Source organism: Sinocyclocheilus rhinocerous, unplaced genomic scaffold (assembly GCF_001515625.1).
Source record: "Sinocyclocheilus rhinocerous isolate Xijiao unplaced genomic scaffold, SAMN03320098_v1.1 scaffold1965, whole genome shotgun sequence".
In the NCBI taxonomy this organism is placed as follows: domain Eukaryota; kingdom Metazoa; phylum Chordata; class Actinopteri; order Cypriniformes; family Cyprinidae; genus Sinocyclocheilus; species Sinocyclocheilus rhinocerous.
Window position 1 is genome coordinate 1,063,651 of NW_015625577.1, and position 17,778 is coordinate 1,081,428.

Genomic DNA, 17,778 nt, shown 5'->3' on the forward strand with positions numbered 1-17,778 from the left:
CACACACATACACACACTCCGGAGCGAATCGCACTCCTGGCACTCTCCCCCCAACGCCTCGCGGTTCTGCTCCGGGTTCTACCCGTCCACCAGCCTATTAATAGGCAACATATTTACTTTTTGCAGCATGCACTCGCTGTGGCATTCTCCAGCATCTTACCCTACAACAGGAGCGAACAAGTGCAGTTCTACAAGAGGAAGTCACCGCTGCGGCAGAGGTGTTGTGGCACCCAGGGGTGCCCGGCCCCCGTCTCCATCTCCTACGGGTGAGAAAAGAGAAGCTGAGAACTCCATACACATACTGGCATGTCGGAGCCGGCTTGTAATTAAATGCACTTGCTGTTTTTTTTCTTCCTGTCACAGCAGGAATTATACTATTGCAACTTGCACCAAATATAGCTAATTATAAAGAAGATGTTACAGCACTTTATGAGGCATAACAAGGTGATAACCCATCTTTGAAGCTGAAAGTGAACTTTATCACCAAGACTGTCGGTGCATGTGTCAGTTGTATACTCACTTAGATGAATAACAGATTTGTAAATTGGGAAAACAAGAGGTGATTGGTTTCAATACTAAATTTGTTGCGACAAAAAACGAACTGAAGTTTTAAACTAATTACATGAATGTTAACGTTTATGAAAGTTGTTCTCCAATCAGTGCTATAAAACAAAGATTTGATGGGAAAATGAAAGCAGGCATCCGGCCTCATTTAGAATTGTGGTTAAAAAAGGATTGTTATAGATCTGAAAACTCACAAATATCATATATACTCATATTGCATATACTTATATACATATAGGCTGTTGAGTAAGATTTTTAAATGTTTTTGTAAGAAGTCTCTAATGCATACCAAGGCTGCATTAATTTGATCAAAATACTGTAAAATCAGTAATATTAAGAAATATTATTGCCATGTAAAATATTTCATTTATTATTGCCATGTTTTTATTTAATTTATTTAATTTAATTTAAACAACTGTTTTTATTTAATTGTTCGCACAACACGTTTAGATTTAGCAGTTCCAAAAATGACCAAAAACGACCAAAAACACTATAACAAAGCTATAAATGTAGTCCATATGATAGATTTGTGTTGGAAACAGGCAGAAATTTAAGTTGTTACGCACAGACAATCTTCCCTTTTCAAATCTCATTGTTACCAACTGTTGTTGGAACAGATCTGCAGGAAGATTCTTCAAAATTCCCATTATTGTGTGAATAAAATAACAGCATACAGGTATGTGATTAATTCATGACAATTTTCATTTTGGGGTGAACTATTCATTTAACTATGATAAAATCAATAACATACTAACACTATCTGCCAACCGCATCAAACTGTTACAGTGCATCTGTACGGCTAAGATAGATACAATTGCAAAACACTGACGTAAACGCCTGTACAAAACTTTCCCACTCCTTTGAGCATAATTCCTATGAGTGTTTTTTCGGCAGTGCAGAGAGTCATTGTTTAAAATAGCATTGGTGACAGCACTGAGCACCGTGTCCTGTTGATTGGAGCGCTGATGGCCCACCGTTTGTCAGCGCTCTCTAAAGCCTCATCGGCAAACAGCAGGGCTCCCTGATTATTTAATTGCTTGTAAGAAGCTCATTAAGGCCTCCTATCCATCATAAGTTGTGCAGTGAGGAAGATCTGTGAGAGAAGAGAGAGAGGAAGATTAACACAGCCCACTCCGTCCCCCGTCTAGGCGCAGTTTTCAGCCTGCAAATCTTACATTGAGCACTTACAGCATCTTACAGCATAACATCTTCATAAGTGTGACTGTAATATTTCATGTATGTTACATGTTTATACAAGTGCATATTTCAAATGTAAAGAAACATATTATGGTGACAGAGAGAAATAATGCTGGATTTTAAATCGTGAGCTGGGAACGCGCAATACATTTGGCCGATTTCCAGTTGTACAAATGCAAGCGTGTCATTTGAATATTGTCTTTTACCCTCAAATTTTAATTTGCATTGACCACAGTTTTAACTTCCTAAAATGGCTGACTGGAAATATGTAAATAGTTTTACAATGCTTACTCGCAGGTGCTCATGCTTGGATTTTTTCTGCTCCAGATTAAGAAAGTTCCCAAGATGCCACTAGGCATGCCAGAGGATCACATGGACAACCTGGAAGCAAAAAAAAAATAAAAATCTAATAAATGTATAAATATGCATTCATATTATATATAAAGAAATTATATAAGATGCATATTGTTATTTTTTAACTTTTATTATAATTATACATATATACAGTACATATATATATATACACACTTTGTAAAATGCAATACCATTACTGAAGGTTCAGTTGCTTTAGATTTGTGTTGTGTTGTTCTAAATCCCAACTTCAGCAATCCATATATTTTTCCATATATATATATATCCACATCCACACACATTTTCATTCCTTGTCTATGCTATAGAGATGCCAACTTGGACAAATCGCCACAAATCTAAGGCATTTGAAGTATTCAAAAACATTATTATTTTTACCTGACATATATATGTATATGTAATGTAATAAATATATATATTAGGTTCAACTATGGATTATATGGAAAATATATGCATTATTTTGAACTTATATATAGATAGATAGATAGATAGATAGATACATATATACAGTACATATATATATATACACACTTTGTAAAATGCAATACCATTACTGAAGGTTCAGTTGCTTTAGATTTGTGTTGTGTTGTTCTAAATCCCAACTTCAGCAATCCATATATATATCCATATATATATATATCCACATACACACACATTTTCATTCCTTGTCTATGCTATAGAGATGCCAACTTGGACAAATCGCCACAAATCTAAAGCATTTGAACCTTCAGTATATGGTGTAATGCATTTCACAAAGTTTAAACTTGCATGTAAACAGGTGCAGAATAAGCTCTGGATGCTTGGCATATTAATTGCCGATCATTTGCAAAACGGGGTGGAAAAAAAGTCTTTTGCCAAAAGCACGTCTTGCAAGCTTCCAGCTGGGATCGTCAGGGGCAGGCTTGTTGGCATCGTGGCAGCATATGTTTGGTGCCAAGAACACCAACGATTTGCATTTTCTTTTTATCAATTTTACAAAGCCGAAATGCTCTCTCTTGTGTAAAAATGATCGGGATTTGAGTGTTGCAATTAATCACAAGTGAAATATATTTGCCGATGAAAAGCCCTAATTCTAGTCGAGATTCTTTTTTTTTTTTTCTTTTTTTCTATGAGAAAGAGAGAGCAATCAGTTACTTGCATTACATCTGCACTGAGCTTGCAGGCGCACTGTGATGAATGTGCCTTTAAGGCTGTATAGTTTGGCTTCATTTAGACTGGCTTGAAAGATAGAAAGAAAAATAGCACTGTGGTGTATGTGGGGTACTGGAAACACAATCAGTCATTCGTGGGGTGAAGCAAAAAAAAAAAAAAAACAGTTTCTTTGTCTCAAAGACTAAAATGCATGTTTTCTCCTAAACCCAAAGCTGAATAGGGGATGGCAAAAGGCCATATTCTGACTATGAAACTTGAGTGCTGCCTAAAGAACTTTTGTGGTTTTGAAGCTGAAAACTCTTCTGGAGCATCTCTGAATGAATTCAAAGGGCACAGACATTATCCAGATTGCAGATTTTGTTGTTTTTAAATGTACCATTTAAGTGGCAAATCCCAAATGGTTTCAGTTATGTAGATTAACTGATGAAGTCAATTGCAATGGTTTCATACTTTCAGTTTTTAAAGCTTTTTTTAAACTAAAGTATACAGTATGGTGTCAAAATGGTGTCAAAATGCACTCAGATAAGGAAAATGCCATTAAAACTGACTTTCTCACAAGTTTGTAGTTAAAAAAAAGCATTTAAGAATACCACAGCTCAAGCAATTCATCTTAAAGAGACAGTAACATAAGAATGAAGTTTCGAAACTGGCTAGAAAAGTATAAGCTGATATTGATACTGACAAAGTAACATGAAATTTTGGATCAGTCACTTGCTTTTTTGGGCCAGTGCTGTGATGCCACTAAAACATTTCTAGTCATTCTTGTACATCCATTTTTTTGTCTTGCAAGCTTAAATGTTTGGCTTTCTGTGATGGTGAAAATTGGCAAATTCTGCTGATTGGTCATTAAAATTGTAAAAATGACTTGATAGTCTTGAAACCATTATTTATCCTGAGTTTAAAAAATACAAACCAAAGGTGAGTTCATAAATATATGAGTTGTATTACAGCTGTATAATTTCAATTTTGTTGCAAAGAAAATGTTGTTGTTTTTCAAGAATTAAAAAAAAACTTTTAGAAGGCAATATATAAAATTATAAACACTTTTTGTTGTTGTTTTTTTTTAGAAAAGTTAAAGTGTGATGGATATGTACTGTATGTCAGTCAAGTGTTTGTAGGAAGAGGACTTTGCATCTTCATCTTCCATTGTGACTATATGCTCTATGAAGTACCCTAAAATGATCAACGTCGATGAGAGGAGCCCTCAAACTTCGCCGAAGGTTCAGCGCTGAACTTCTGCGTTTGTCTAATTAAACACGTTGTTTGCAATGGGCCGTATAACGTCCCAGCTGAAATCCCAAAGTAACATGAAGATACACACAGAATAGACATGACAATTAATGACCCTAATAAGAAAAACTTTCAATAATGACCCACAACTCAACGCTCAACTTTTTCCCCTTACACCTTGCGCTTTCAAGTTTAATGGGCAAAATCGAGAACGTTTTTTTTTTTCTTCATCTTCTTCTTAGGATAATGATTTACAAAATGCCTCTCATCAAAGAATTCATTAACAAAGAACATTAATTAAAAAATAAATGAGTAAACATCAATATCAAAACCTCAGCACTGTGGAAGTGAATACATTATGTGTGGTAATGATGGTTGAAAGGGATCCTAACACCTCAGTGGGACTCTTTTAAACCCCTTACCTCTCAGGCAGTTGCTTATTTTGCAATCCTTTGTTGTTAAACAACAAAGAGAATGGGCTCTCATAATGTTATATTAATCAGCGGATTAATATTTCAATTTGATTTTCTTTATAGTTGAGGTGCTGTTGGCATTTCCATTTTCCCTCCATATGTGCAGCGGTGTTAAGTAGTATCATTACCATTTCTACCTGGGGGTTCTGGAGATAACAGGCAGCCGTGATAGCTCTATTCGACGCAGTGAGAGCAGCGCTGGGTAGCACCTCATGCATTTTTAACGGCGCTGTTTGCTGCTGCTCTGCTGCCATTCTTTTATAATGCGCCGCGCAAACAGCTGAGTCACAGACTTTGTGCTTTCCACAACATCTAATTGGAACTGAGAGCCTCAATAAAGACGCTGGGCCTCCACTTAAACTATGACGGCCAACGCATATAAAGAGAGACGATCAAGACCTCACAATAAGATGTTAAAGGGATAGTTTGGTCAAAAACTAACATTTCGTCATCATTTACTCACCCTCATGTATTTTGAAGGGTAGCAGGATGTCCAAGCTGCTCTTTTTCCTACAAAAAAAAGTGAACAGTGAATTGATTTAAGGCAAGATTTTAAGTGAATAATGACTTGAATTTCTCAAAAACTTCACAAAAAGTTATCACATAGCTTTGGAAGACTTAGAATATAGTGCACAAGTCATATGGAATGCTTTAATAATGCTTTTTGGAGCTTGACCGCATTCACTTTTATTGAATGGGAAAAAGCAGCTTAAGCATTTTGGTGTACATCTTGTTTGGTGTTTGACAAGATAGGTTTAGAATGGCACAATTTATGATCATTTGCATTTACAAACTGAAAATTTGCTTAAAACTTAGTAGCCCTCAGGCCATCCAAGATGTAGATGAGTTGATTTCTTCATTTGGATAAATTTAGCTCACTTGCTCATCAATGGATCCTGCAGTGAATGGGTGCCGTCAGAATGAGAGTCCAAGCAGCTGATAAAAACATCACAATAATTCACACACGACTCCAGTCCATGAGTTAATGTCTTGTGAAGCAAAAAGCTGTGTGTCAAACAAATCCACCAAGACACTTTAAATAAAACCATTGCTTCCAGCTGAAATACAATATCCATAATATAATAACTTTCTGCAGTGAAGTCGTCATCTTGCCTGAATCAGGAGAGAAATATGCACAGATCAAGCTCTGTTTACAAGCAAAAGCAATCCAAAACAGTTCTAAACAAAAATGCTGGTGGATTTTGTTGTGAGAGGACAACAGGGGATGGCATTTTTCACTGGAAGAAATGTTACTATTGATTATGGATTAGTATTTTGGCCAGAATCAATGGTGTGAAGTTAAAAAACCTTAATGATGGATTTGTTAAGGGGCTAATAAATATTGTTGCTCTTTTGTTAGTTTTGACTGCTTTTATTGTCCTCATTTGTAAGTCGCTTTGGATAAAAGCGTCTGCTAAATGACTAAATGTAAATGTAAATGTAAATTTGTTTCTTACAAACATGCAGCTTTTTGCTTCACAAGACTTTAATTGATCGACCAAAGGCATGTTGTGGATTATTGTGATTATTGTTTTTATCAGTTGTTTGGACTCTCATTCTGACGGCACCCATTCACTACAGAGGTGAGCAAGCGATATAATGCTAAATTTCTCCAAATCTGTTCCAATGAAGAAACCAGTATAAATATGGTATGATAAACAACCCTTTTTGTGTTATCCAGGCTTTTTGCTTCCCATTATCCTGGGAGTTCAGGAGTCAGTCGGTTCTCAATCACACTGAAGGCTAATTAGACAGAACTCCTCTCAGGTAACTCTCACGGCAATTACATAAGACTGCATTTCTCATAAACATCAGCCAATTCGGGATAAAAATAGCTTAATTGCAAAACACTTTTTTGACTGACAGCTTTTGATTGACAAGCTATTAGGTAATTGTTCATGACAGCTGATTAGTCTATGACAAGTATTATTCAAATATCACAGCATCTCCCAGGAAACCAAAGCAAAGCAAGTTCTTGTCGACATGCAAAGTGATACCTCTGTGTGACAAATATACGATTAAATTCATTACATGAAGTATTGACACAAGTATGGAAATGACTTAACACTTTTCTCACAAATTGCACAATGTGTAAATATTTTCCCTGTAGATTACAGGGGTTTGAGTACAAATTCTGGCAATATCAGTGAAAGCTGACTGAATTGAGAAATTAAACCGTGAAGTTCTGAAAATTATTTTGTTCAGAGTCTACAAATGTAGAGTATGTACACTATACCGGTCAAAAGTTTGGGCATGCTTTAGTTGCTTTTAATTTTCTCATGAAATTTTACAAACTTATGTTTATGCTTATACTTGAAATAATTTTGAAGCAAAATCAAATAAAATAAAATAAAACAATAAAATATTCAAGGAAAAGCAGCCAACCAGAATACAACATACAGCTGAACTGCAACAATAATGTTTTAAAAAATAGTTTTTAGGTAATTAATAATATAATAAAACAAGATCCAGAAAAAATTCAACTCCTTCAATGAAATTAAAAATAAATAAATAAATAAATAAAAATAAAATAAAATAAAAACAGTCATGGAAAAGCAACCATCTGAACTGCAAAAATACATTAAGCTTGTTTTTTAAAATTAATTAATAATGACAAAACAAAAACCATTTAGCACACATTTAAACCATTCATAAAATAAAATAATAAAATAAAATAAAATAATAAAATAAAATAGTAATTTCCATACTTTCACATGTAATAATAAAAAAAATAAGTAAGTGTGTCCAAACTTTTATTATAACTTTATGTATAAAAATTATTTCAACTGAAATTGGTTGGCTTTTGTGCCCATCAAAGTATTTGGCTTATACATATTCCAGTTTGCACAATGAAACCCTAAGATACTTAAAGAATATTTAAAACGAAATAAATTTATTAGGCATATCAGTGGAGTCACTAATGTGACTCGAAATGAAAACGCACAGTTCCAGCTACCCAAACAGCAGTTAGCACCTAATAAATGTTGTCAAATCAAACTCAAATCACTCGCTGACCCAGGGTCCACACAAATAATTAGCCTCCAGTAGGACAGTTAGTCCTCCGTACTATCAGTGACCTGCAGCACACTGGCACACGGTTCACCCTTTAACCAACACGCGCACACACACTTCCACACTGATAATGCACCCGTGATAAAGGCCCATCAGGCTGAATTGCCCACAGCTGCGGGGCCCCTTGTTGCGCTGGCAGCATTGCCCCTGTCATCGAGAGCGTGCGCCTATCTGACCTGCTAATTTGGAGCATATGCAAGTGCTCTTAAAGTGCCGGGCCTTTTGACATGCCACAAACAGCAGCTGCCACAGCTGCCCTCCAGAAGCTTCATTTAATTCAATTACATCTCTGGGAGATATGTAAACGAGCTCAGGCTCGGAGAGAGGGTGCAGCCGTCAGGGGCTGGAGGGTGTGTAGGGGGTCTAAACCCTCCTCTCCCCGATGCACCGGAGTCATTCACCCCGAAGCTCGCCCGCATTCGCAAGTGTGCGCTCCCCCCACCCCCTCCGAAGTGTCAAGGCCCAGGTGGCTTGATTGGGCAAATGATTGGGTGAGGCGGTCACACCAACCCCCTCCGAACGTCAGCACCACCTTTGCAGGGAAGGCCTGGCACCGGGGTGTTTGGATGCGGGTGGGAGGTTTAATCAGGGTCACGGCGTCTCCTATCACTCTGATCAGTGCGACTCAACCCCCGGGCAGCCCTGCAATTAATGCAACTTTCAAGAGAAGAAGGGGGAGATAAATATCTACCATCTGGCAATTAGGGCTCACAGGGCTGAACAACCGTTTGTGAGACAATTCTTCATGACACTAGCAAGAAACGGTGCTTGATACTGGCCTGAAGCCCACGAGCGAGAGCGCTGAGGCTTTTGAAAGTGGCGTCCTGTAAAAGCCGAGGCTATTGAGGCGCATCTCTCATTCTTTCAATAGAGGTTTGATCATGGTTCTTCTGTAGCGTCTTTTTGGCGTGCGTTCGGGGCACCGACCCCCTCCAGCTGTTGGCTGTGGTGGCGCGTGGCTGAAAGAAGCCCAGATCGCGGTGATCAAATTAGCTCCCCCCTCCTCACGGGGGCACAAAGGTTGTCAATGTGCTCTGCGTCGCATTTCAGCGGCTCATTGATGTTATGATTACTCATTTAACCAAACAATGAGTGCCAAGCAGCCCTCGTTGAATGCCCTCTCGCGTGAATAGAGAGAGCTGCTTGTTGAAAGATAGTGATTTAATAGGAGAACTGATTCTTTTCAGCTTTTTTTCCCCTTCTTCTCCTCCTCACGTATTGTGAAACACAAATGGAGGGAGAACAAATACAGTGATTAGAGAGACAATTAATCCCAATTATTTGAGTTGCAAATTCAAGACCTTTGGCAACACCAAAATGTGGGAAACAAGAGGTCTGGGCAAAGTCAAGAGCGGCATGAAGAAAACAGGAAAGAAGGGGACCCTGAGCTCGAGGTCGGACAAAATAACAAAGCAGCGAAACCTAGAATTATATTACAATTCCATTCCATTACAAAAGAGATTTCAAGAGACTGCTTAAGTAGGTAAGCATATTGTCTCTCCATGAGATGATAACATCAAATAACCTCAGACCTCAAGATATCAGCCTTACAAGGGAATAAAACGAATTAAAAAAAATAAATAAAGAAGGAAAGAAGGGGACTCTAATACCGAGGTCGAACAAAATAACAAAGCAGCGAAACTTTGAATAATTTGCCATTCCAATACCAACGATATTTAATGATCTTTCAGTCAAAATTAGGTAACTGTACTGTCTCTCCATAAAGAGATAACATCTTGACTAATTTTAAACCTCAGAAAAAAACTAAATAAAATAAAAACAAAACAAAATGTTTTTTTTATTTCATGGGAATATATCAGCAAAAATAAAATAAAATAAAATAAATTAAAATAAAATAAAATAAAAAATTAAATTGCAGCTAGCCAGAATGTAATATACATTTGAACGGCAAAAATACTGTTTATAATGCATTAGGAATTATGGGTTTTTAAATAATTAATCAATTAATAGTACTTTTAAGTACTTTTTATTAAGGTCAAGCATAAATTAAATTAAATTAAATTAAATTAAATTAAATTAAATTAAATTAAATTAGGGGTCCATCCTGAACTCCTTCAATGCTGTTTAAAAGGCTTCTCAGGATGCACATCATTGAGTTGGATGAGAGAATAAACCCATGAGCTGGATTAGTTTACGAAACATTTTGTGGTTAAAACGAAGAAGAAGGACAAGGGAAACAAGAATCAAATTTATTGATCTTAAATGGTCTCCACCTCACTCTTCACCCAGGTCCAGGTCTGATCTGTTGACCTCGATCTTGCACTAATTGCCAATGTGCCTTCAGCATCCCGCCGCTGTTGTGCTTCCCCATAAAGGGATAATTACACACTTTGAATTATTAAGCATCATTATCAAAACTCGCGCTTAACTTGTTTTGCTCTACTGTACGGTTCCTCTGATCTTCGGCAATCATTACTTATTAAAAGGACTGGATGCTTTTTCCCAGCTGGAATATGTAGAATCGTGGCTTAATAAAGCAGCTATACCGCAAGCCCTCGGATCTAAACTTCAGTTAAGCGACAAGAAAATATTAGGGTAACTCGCCGGCACTGCCGCCCTGGATAACGAGCAGAAGTCTAGTTATTGGTTCAACTGGATTCATTATCATAGTGGCAGATTAATTAAACTAGTATTTTGAATTGGATGTGTATTTAACAGCGAAGCCCAGTGTTTATAAAGTCTGTTTCTCCAGGGCCCAGGCGACAGCGGCAGCTGCGTTTTAAGTCATTTATCATGCTGTCAGAAGGAAAGCTGTCCATGAAAAGTTTCAACCAAATGATCGAAGCAAACATTTGACATGTCTTATGTTTAATACATCATTTCTAAATGTAACAATGAGGAAGGATCATGTTGGAGAAGTTTGAAACTGTGACTTACAACAAGCTACTCATTATGAACTTCACAGGGCAAAAACACACTTGTGGGCTTTCCTACAATTTTATCTTAACTGAATCATTGCTCTCATGATATAAACGGCAATAGGTGGTCTTGTCCAAATGAAAAAGATTACAACACTTGCATCTGTTTTTTTAAACCCACAGGTGGTCATATGTGGATATATCTGGACCGTATGCTATAACAGACACCTGGGCCTAAATTTAGTAACAGTGAAAATGCAATTAGTTCTGCAAATACCAAGAAATCTGCCAGCATCAAAACCTGGAGGGAGAAGAGTCTATTTATGCCTCTGCTTGTGAGTTTTAGCACTGAGAATAACACATAAACACATGGTTATTATGAAAGGCTACAACCAGAGCGGTTATCGCACGTCCAAACACCTTAACCTACCTGCTGAAGAGGCTTTTTATGAGAGTTCAGCACACAAACACAAGAAGCTGTTTATGTTCAGGTCTGAACATGGGGTCAAGCTTTCGCTGGTTAGCTTCAGAAATTTGCCCCTGCTGGTAGATGCCATAACTACACCAATCTGGAAGGGGGGAAAAGCATATGTATTCATTGATGGCAGTTCGAAAGTAGCCATGTTCACTATTCTGATGAAATACAATTTTATACAACACATTAATTGCAAATATGAAATTAATGAATTCACACAATTATGTACAAATGAAATTACAGACAACTCATTAATCACAGTTTCTATTTGCTAGAACAACTGTTTGACATTTTTGTGCTATACCTTTTACATTGTTGCTGTAACTTTATTCACAAAATAAAGTTTCATAGGATAAAGCTCTAAAAATCCATTAAATATCCTAAATTTGCCATTGGGACAACTTACCCCATAGAGTGTTATAACATACTCTGCTAATGTTGACAAAAGTTCAGTATGTTCAATATTCATAACTGAATATTTTTTTCTGGGCAACAATGATGGGAATGTTCAATAGCTATTTGTGCCTATATTAAATGACTTTCAAAACAAAACCAGACCAAAAAAAAAAAAGCAGGGCACGTAGCTTCTGTCTCTGCAGGAAGATGTTGTATACATCATTCTGGAGGCAAAAGCATCAATGACGACAGTTTAAAAAAGTAGCTGTATATTCTGATAAAATACAATTTTATGCAAAATATGAATTGCTAATATTTAAATCACAAAATTATATCACATAAAATATTTCAATATTCAATTATACTAAACCAGTTGCTAAACAGATTTTTAAAGGGGCCATTACTGTGATATGGACACTATATAATTAATATTTATATATAGGCTATCATTTTTATTATGTACTTATTTGCCATCAACCAATCAGCATTTTCCTGTGGCTACAGAGTAAAATAAAAAAAATAAAAAATAAATAAAAAACCTTTCATGTCTGCTAAAATGTATTAATTATTATAATTTTTTTTTTTTTTAATTGCATTGCTAAGAACATACACAATCAATGCCAGGGGTACATACAATTGAAAGTACAAATGCAGGTTACAAAATCAGGAAAATATTGTACAAATGACACAATGAGACAGTTTGAAGGGCTTTGGAGTTACTGGATGTAAGGAGAGTGTCCAGATAAGATTTAAGTTCCTTATGAAAAATAAAAAAGTAAGGCTTAGCACCCTGAAATTTACATTTATGTAAGAAAAATTTCGCTAGAAAAATAAACAAATTTATCAAGAAATATTGGTCCTTTGCATCTTTATCAAAATTGTGCTGACCAAATAAAACATCTTTGTATAACAAAGAAAAACTTTGTGATGAAAATGTGCGTACAAAAATACAGAAATCCATCCAGAACATACTTGTATATGAGCATTCCCAGATGAGATGAGAAATAGATTCATCTTCAGCACCACAAAAAGAACATAAAGAGTCAATATCAGGAAACATTCTTTTTAAGTAAAGCTTTACAGGATAAAAAAGATGAAGTAATTTGTAGGACACATCCTTGACCTTATTGGTTATTAAATATTTAGACGACAAAGTCCACACTTTCTTCCATGGAATGTTGATAAACTGGCCATTCCAGTAGGACACAATGTACTGGAGAGAAGCAATCTCATTCTGAAATAGCTGTCTAATTCTACTGTTCCGACCAGAAGAGTTCGATAAAAAACAAATATTCCCAATCATTGTATCAAAAGGATGAGCAACTGACAAAGAAATCTGGGATCTAGCTGAGTCTCTGAGAAGAGTTATTGCTCCATAAGGAATGGCATCCATTACTATAGCAAACTCTCGTGGAGTGACAGGTATGTTATACTTGTTCAAAAACTCTGAATATGAATACAAGTGTCCATCAGCATTGATTAATTGAGAGACCAAAATAAAATTATTATTCACCCAATCTGGGAAAAACAATGACTTATTTTTATAAAGAATATCACAATTATTCCAAATAAAGTACCGGTGAGGACTAAAATTGTGCTTATATATAAGGTGCCAGGCCAAAAGTGCTTGTTTATGAAAATTTGATAATTTAAGGGGCAATTTAGTGATGTTGTAGTTGCATAACAATAAGAAAGGGAGACCTCCCACCTTAGAAAAAACAAGATTAGGAAGAATATTCCAGAATGAAAAAGGGTTTGTTAAGTACTGTTTTAACCAATTTATCTTGAAAGTATTATTTAAGGAAGTAAAATCTAGAAAGTTTAGACCACCACATTCATAATTATTAATAACCACAGACTTTTTAACATAATGCCTCTTATGCTTCCACAGAAAATCAAATAGCATTCTGTCAATATCTACACATGTAGATTTATCCACGTATAAGGAGAGAGCAGGGTAAGTCATTCTTGAGATACCCTCAGCTTTAGCAATAAGGGTTCGTCCTCTAAGAGATAAATCTCTTAGTAACCATGAATTGAATTTCCTTTTAGTTTTCTCAACAACTGGGTCAAAGTTCAGTCTGCCTCTGACTTTATCATCCTTACATATGGATACACCCAGATAGGTCACCTGTGACTTAACTGGAATACCGTAAAGAGAGGGAGAAGGCAAAAATGTATTAATACCATAGACTGTATAAAAACATGGACGTAGTGTCCGTGACGTCACCCATAGATTTCCGAAGAGCGTTTTTATACGCCTTGTTCTAACTAATTACAAGAGCTTTTCTTAACCTGTTAGCACTATGCTATGCTAAAAGGTTAAGCTGTTCGCTTGCTTACCAAAGGCTAACTGAAAACAAGGAAAATGTTTCATTTGAACATTTTAGAGTTGGTAATTACCAAATAATGTCTTGATTTAAATGACATTATTTAACATTTTCATTAATAAGACTAAATATATGGCAGAATAATGAATGGGAATGCTAATTGTCCAGGTAGAAAGTATAAGCCTTCCTGGGTCTGTAGGCCTAATATTACATATGTAAAGGGAAGAGTTCAGTGGACTTGTTTGTAATGCAGTGTGACATGCCTGTGTACAATATGACTATGTACGTGCACTTCTGTTTATCGCTAGGCCCGAGAAAAAGCAAAGGAGGCTGCATGCCATAAACATGCGCTACCCAACTCCAACGTCTCCTTCGGCACGCACTCGTAGCCAAACTAAACACCGTGCTATCCTCAGCCAACACGTGTCAGCCGCCTCACCTGTAGATCAGCGCTTCCATACGACAAGTTAAAAAAAAAAGCACCACTTTGTCCCTCTCTGTCCCTTCCTCTTAAGGAGCGGTGCGTGAGTCAGATTAAATAATCATTGGGACCGGGGTGCGTTTCACCTTGGGGACATATTGTCCCCTGTCAGTGGAACCTTCGGGGACAGAAGGCGGCTCGGTGGGGGAGCGTGGTGGGGAGCGCTCCGCTCTGATGAAATGGAGCTGGCTTAATGAAGGCATGGCCCGTGGCTTCCGCAGCTCTGCCATATGTTTCGCCAAATGCAAATGCCCCCCCAAATCAAACAACTTTTTCATCTTGATCTATGCAAATGTGTTTATAAATACGGGCTTATAAATATGGCATTTCACGTTTTAAAGAGCGAACTAAAAACTTCGATACCCCCTCCCTCACCCAATGAAAATGGCCGACGGATGTGGGACGGATTAATGGCGTCCCGTGGGATGGGTATGGCCTGGTGCACATGCTAATACGTGAGCGCAGAAACATGCGTGTTGTCGGTGCATTCGTTTAAACAGAGTTGTTAATGGGGTCAAAGAGTTAACCTGGTTTAAAGTTTTCATTTTTTTTTCTCTACAAACATTATGTCACTTCACTTTTATTTTGCATTACGTGCTAATAGTTTTACAGCACTTTATGTATTTAATGTCTTTATATTTCTGTGTAATGTAGCGTGATATAATTCTATATTATTCTATATAATGTTAAATAATTATTCTATTAAAATCATATTTGACTTTAGTATATTATCTTAATTTTGTTTTTAACTGCACAGATTTTACTTAAAGGTAATTGCAAATATTAGTTCTTCTTATAGTTTTATTAATGCCAGACAAACTATTTCTAAAATTATAGGTTTTTTTTACACTCTCTGTGTAGTTGGCTGGCGCAGAGGTGATCAGACTGTCTAAGATGCAGCAGTAACAGCACCTGAGGCTCCGTCTGGGTGCCAATGTCTTTGTCAAAACCCTCCTGCCCACCTTGTACCAGTCCTGTGTCCAACGACAAACACATGTAATATGGGAATTCATCCAGTTCTGTACAGAAACTCTTAAGAGATTGAAACAAGTACTTGTGCATTTAGAACTACAGCCTAGCAATTTCGAAAGTCTCAGCATAATGGAGTTTCAAAATGACAGAGGCTTTTGAGGCCTAAATTCTGATGATAACAAGCTGTGGCACAAAAAAGCACTAATTGCTATATGATTAAGCAGAAAAAAAGGTTACAGTGTTAAGGAAGGCTGACACAATGACTCAAAAAATGACTTATTTTATGTCATGTCTGACATTCAGACCTACAGTACAAAAACTGGGGCTAGTTGTCACACAGGGAAATAAATATATAACTATAAGGTTGTGATATACTGCAATATGTATATATATATATATATATATATACATATTGCAGTATATAGCGGCATAATATTTCTAGAAAATACAATTTCATAAAGTTCCACAGTCCATTAAATAGCCTACAATTTAACACTCATTTTGACAACTTATCTCATACAGTGTGACAACATGCCCCACTATTGTTGACGAAAGGTCAACATGTGTTCAGTGAAACTTTTTTTCTTGTCCAAAAATGATAGAACTGTTCAATAGCTCTTTTTTTTTTTTTTTTGACCCTATACAGTAACTGACTTTCAAAAATAAACCAGAGCAAAAGTGTGACGAGTAGCCTTGGTCTGACCTATTTAATTACCAGTCAGTCTACCATTGTTACAACTTTTGCGAGCAACTGTAGTCCGATGCGCAGTCCCTGAGCTGGGTCTGATGGAGTTATTGTAACCTACAGGATCACAGTGAGCTCATTAGCCCGTGTGCTCCGGCGCTAATTTGGGGGGTTACGAACTGGATGTTAATTAATCACAAGGCTGGCAGAAAGCGATGGCCTAGCGTGCGGCTGTGGGCGTGCATAACAAGCAGGCTGCCGCGCGCACGAACAAGTGTTTTTGTTTGCGCTGAGCGCGCGAGAGAGAGTGTTATTTGTGTAGAGCCAGACAGAGAGAGAGGAGTGAGAGAGGAAAACAGATTTCAGGCCGAGATTATTTGCAAAGTTATCTAATGACATGTGGCCTTGTAGTTATTTTAATATTTTTGGTCACTATTCAGACTGTATCATTGTGTGTGAATATAATGCATCCACAAATTATATCAAAACGCAGTATATTTTCAGTAATCAGCATAAACTCAAGCAGTCATATATCATGTTTTAGCTATATATATATATATAAATACTACTTTTTGTTCCAAACTGAATTACAATAGACTACACTTTTGACAATATCATTTTTTGTCAGAGTTGGCGTGATGCTTTCTTTCGAGGCGCAATGGCGCCATCTAGAGCATGGAAGTGCGCATGCGCACCATAGAACCCAGCGTTTTACACTGCCATAAACATTATCGTCTAATAAAATAAATAATATTATTAGCTTATTATGTTATGTACGTCAGTATTTCTCTGTTTGATATTGAAAAAACAGATAAAAGTTCTTATTGTTAATATTTGTAAGGGTATTATAACTAAGTAATAGCCTGGGCAGTTAAAACACAAATGCTGTAAATTCAAGGCAGTTAAGTGACTTAACAAGTCGTTTTTTATGATCGGAAACCTACTCGGCATTTAAAAATAAGAGAAAAGAAAACAGTGATTTAAACTCAGTAATGGCAAACATATTGCTTGCCTGATCATCTGACTTGAGAAATTAGCTATTTCTACATTTTGTGTCCAATAGATCTGGGAAATTTATTAATTATAAAATAATGCAAAATAAATAAAATAATGAAATAATTTACATCAGAAAGGATGAGGAATATACAACTTTTTTCCATCCAGGGTCCCAAGAAAAATAATGTGATAATTTATAAGCTAGTCAGTTTATTTTGTCAATGCAAGCATGTCATTGTTCTCTTACGCAGACAAATTAAAGTGTATTTACATTAGATTTCCCCCCTCTTTTAAAATTTTTAAAGCGAAAAAAGGGTAATGATCTTAAGAATTAACTATATATGAAAAACAAAAGTGGCTTAATTGAAAAGTATTCATCCCGCTGTGTTTTATCAACCTAAATTGGGTGAAGAAATCAATTATCATGGGAAGTCACACTAAAGATGTTAACAAGGTACACCTGGGTGTTCATTTCAAGATCAACCTATGTTCAATTCATGAGTACAG

General features: G+C 36.5%; 1 long non-coding RNA gene across 1 annotated transcript; it reads left to right on the forward strand.

The window, feature by feature from the left end:
* Positions 1-48: 48 nt before the first annotated feature.
* LOC107752843 (uncharacterized) lies at positions 49-15,838 on the forward strand. The gene is made up of 3 exons (XR_001641394.1): positions 49-266; positions 11,120-11,271; positions 15,480-15,838. It is a non-coding gene; the product is annotated as an uncharacterized LOC107752843 (long non-coding RNA).
* The last annotated feature ends 1,940 nt before the right edge of the window (positions 15,839-17,778 follow it).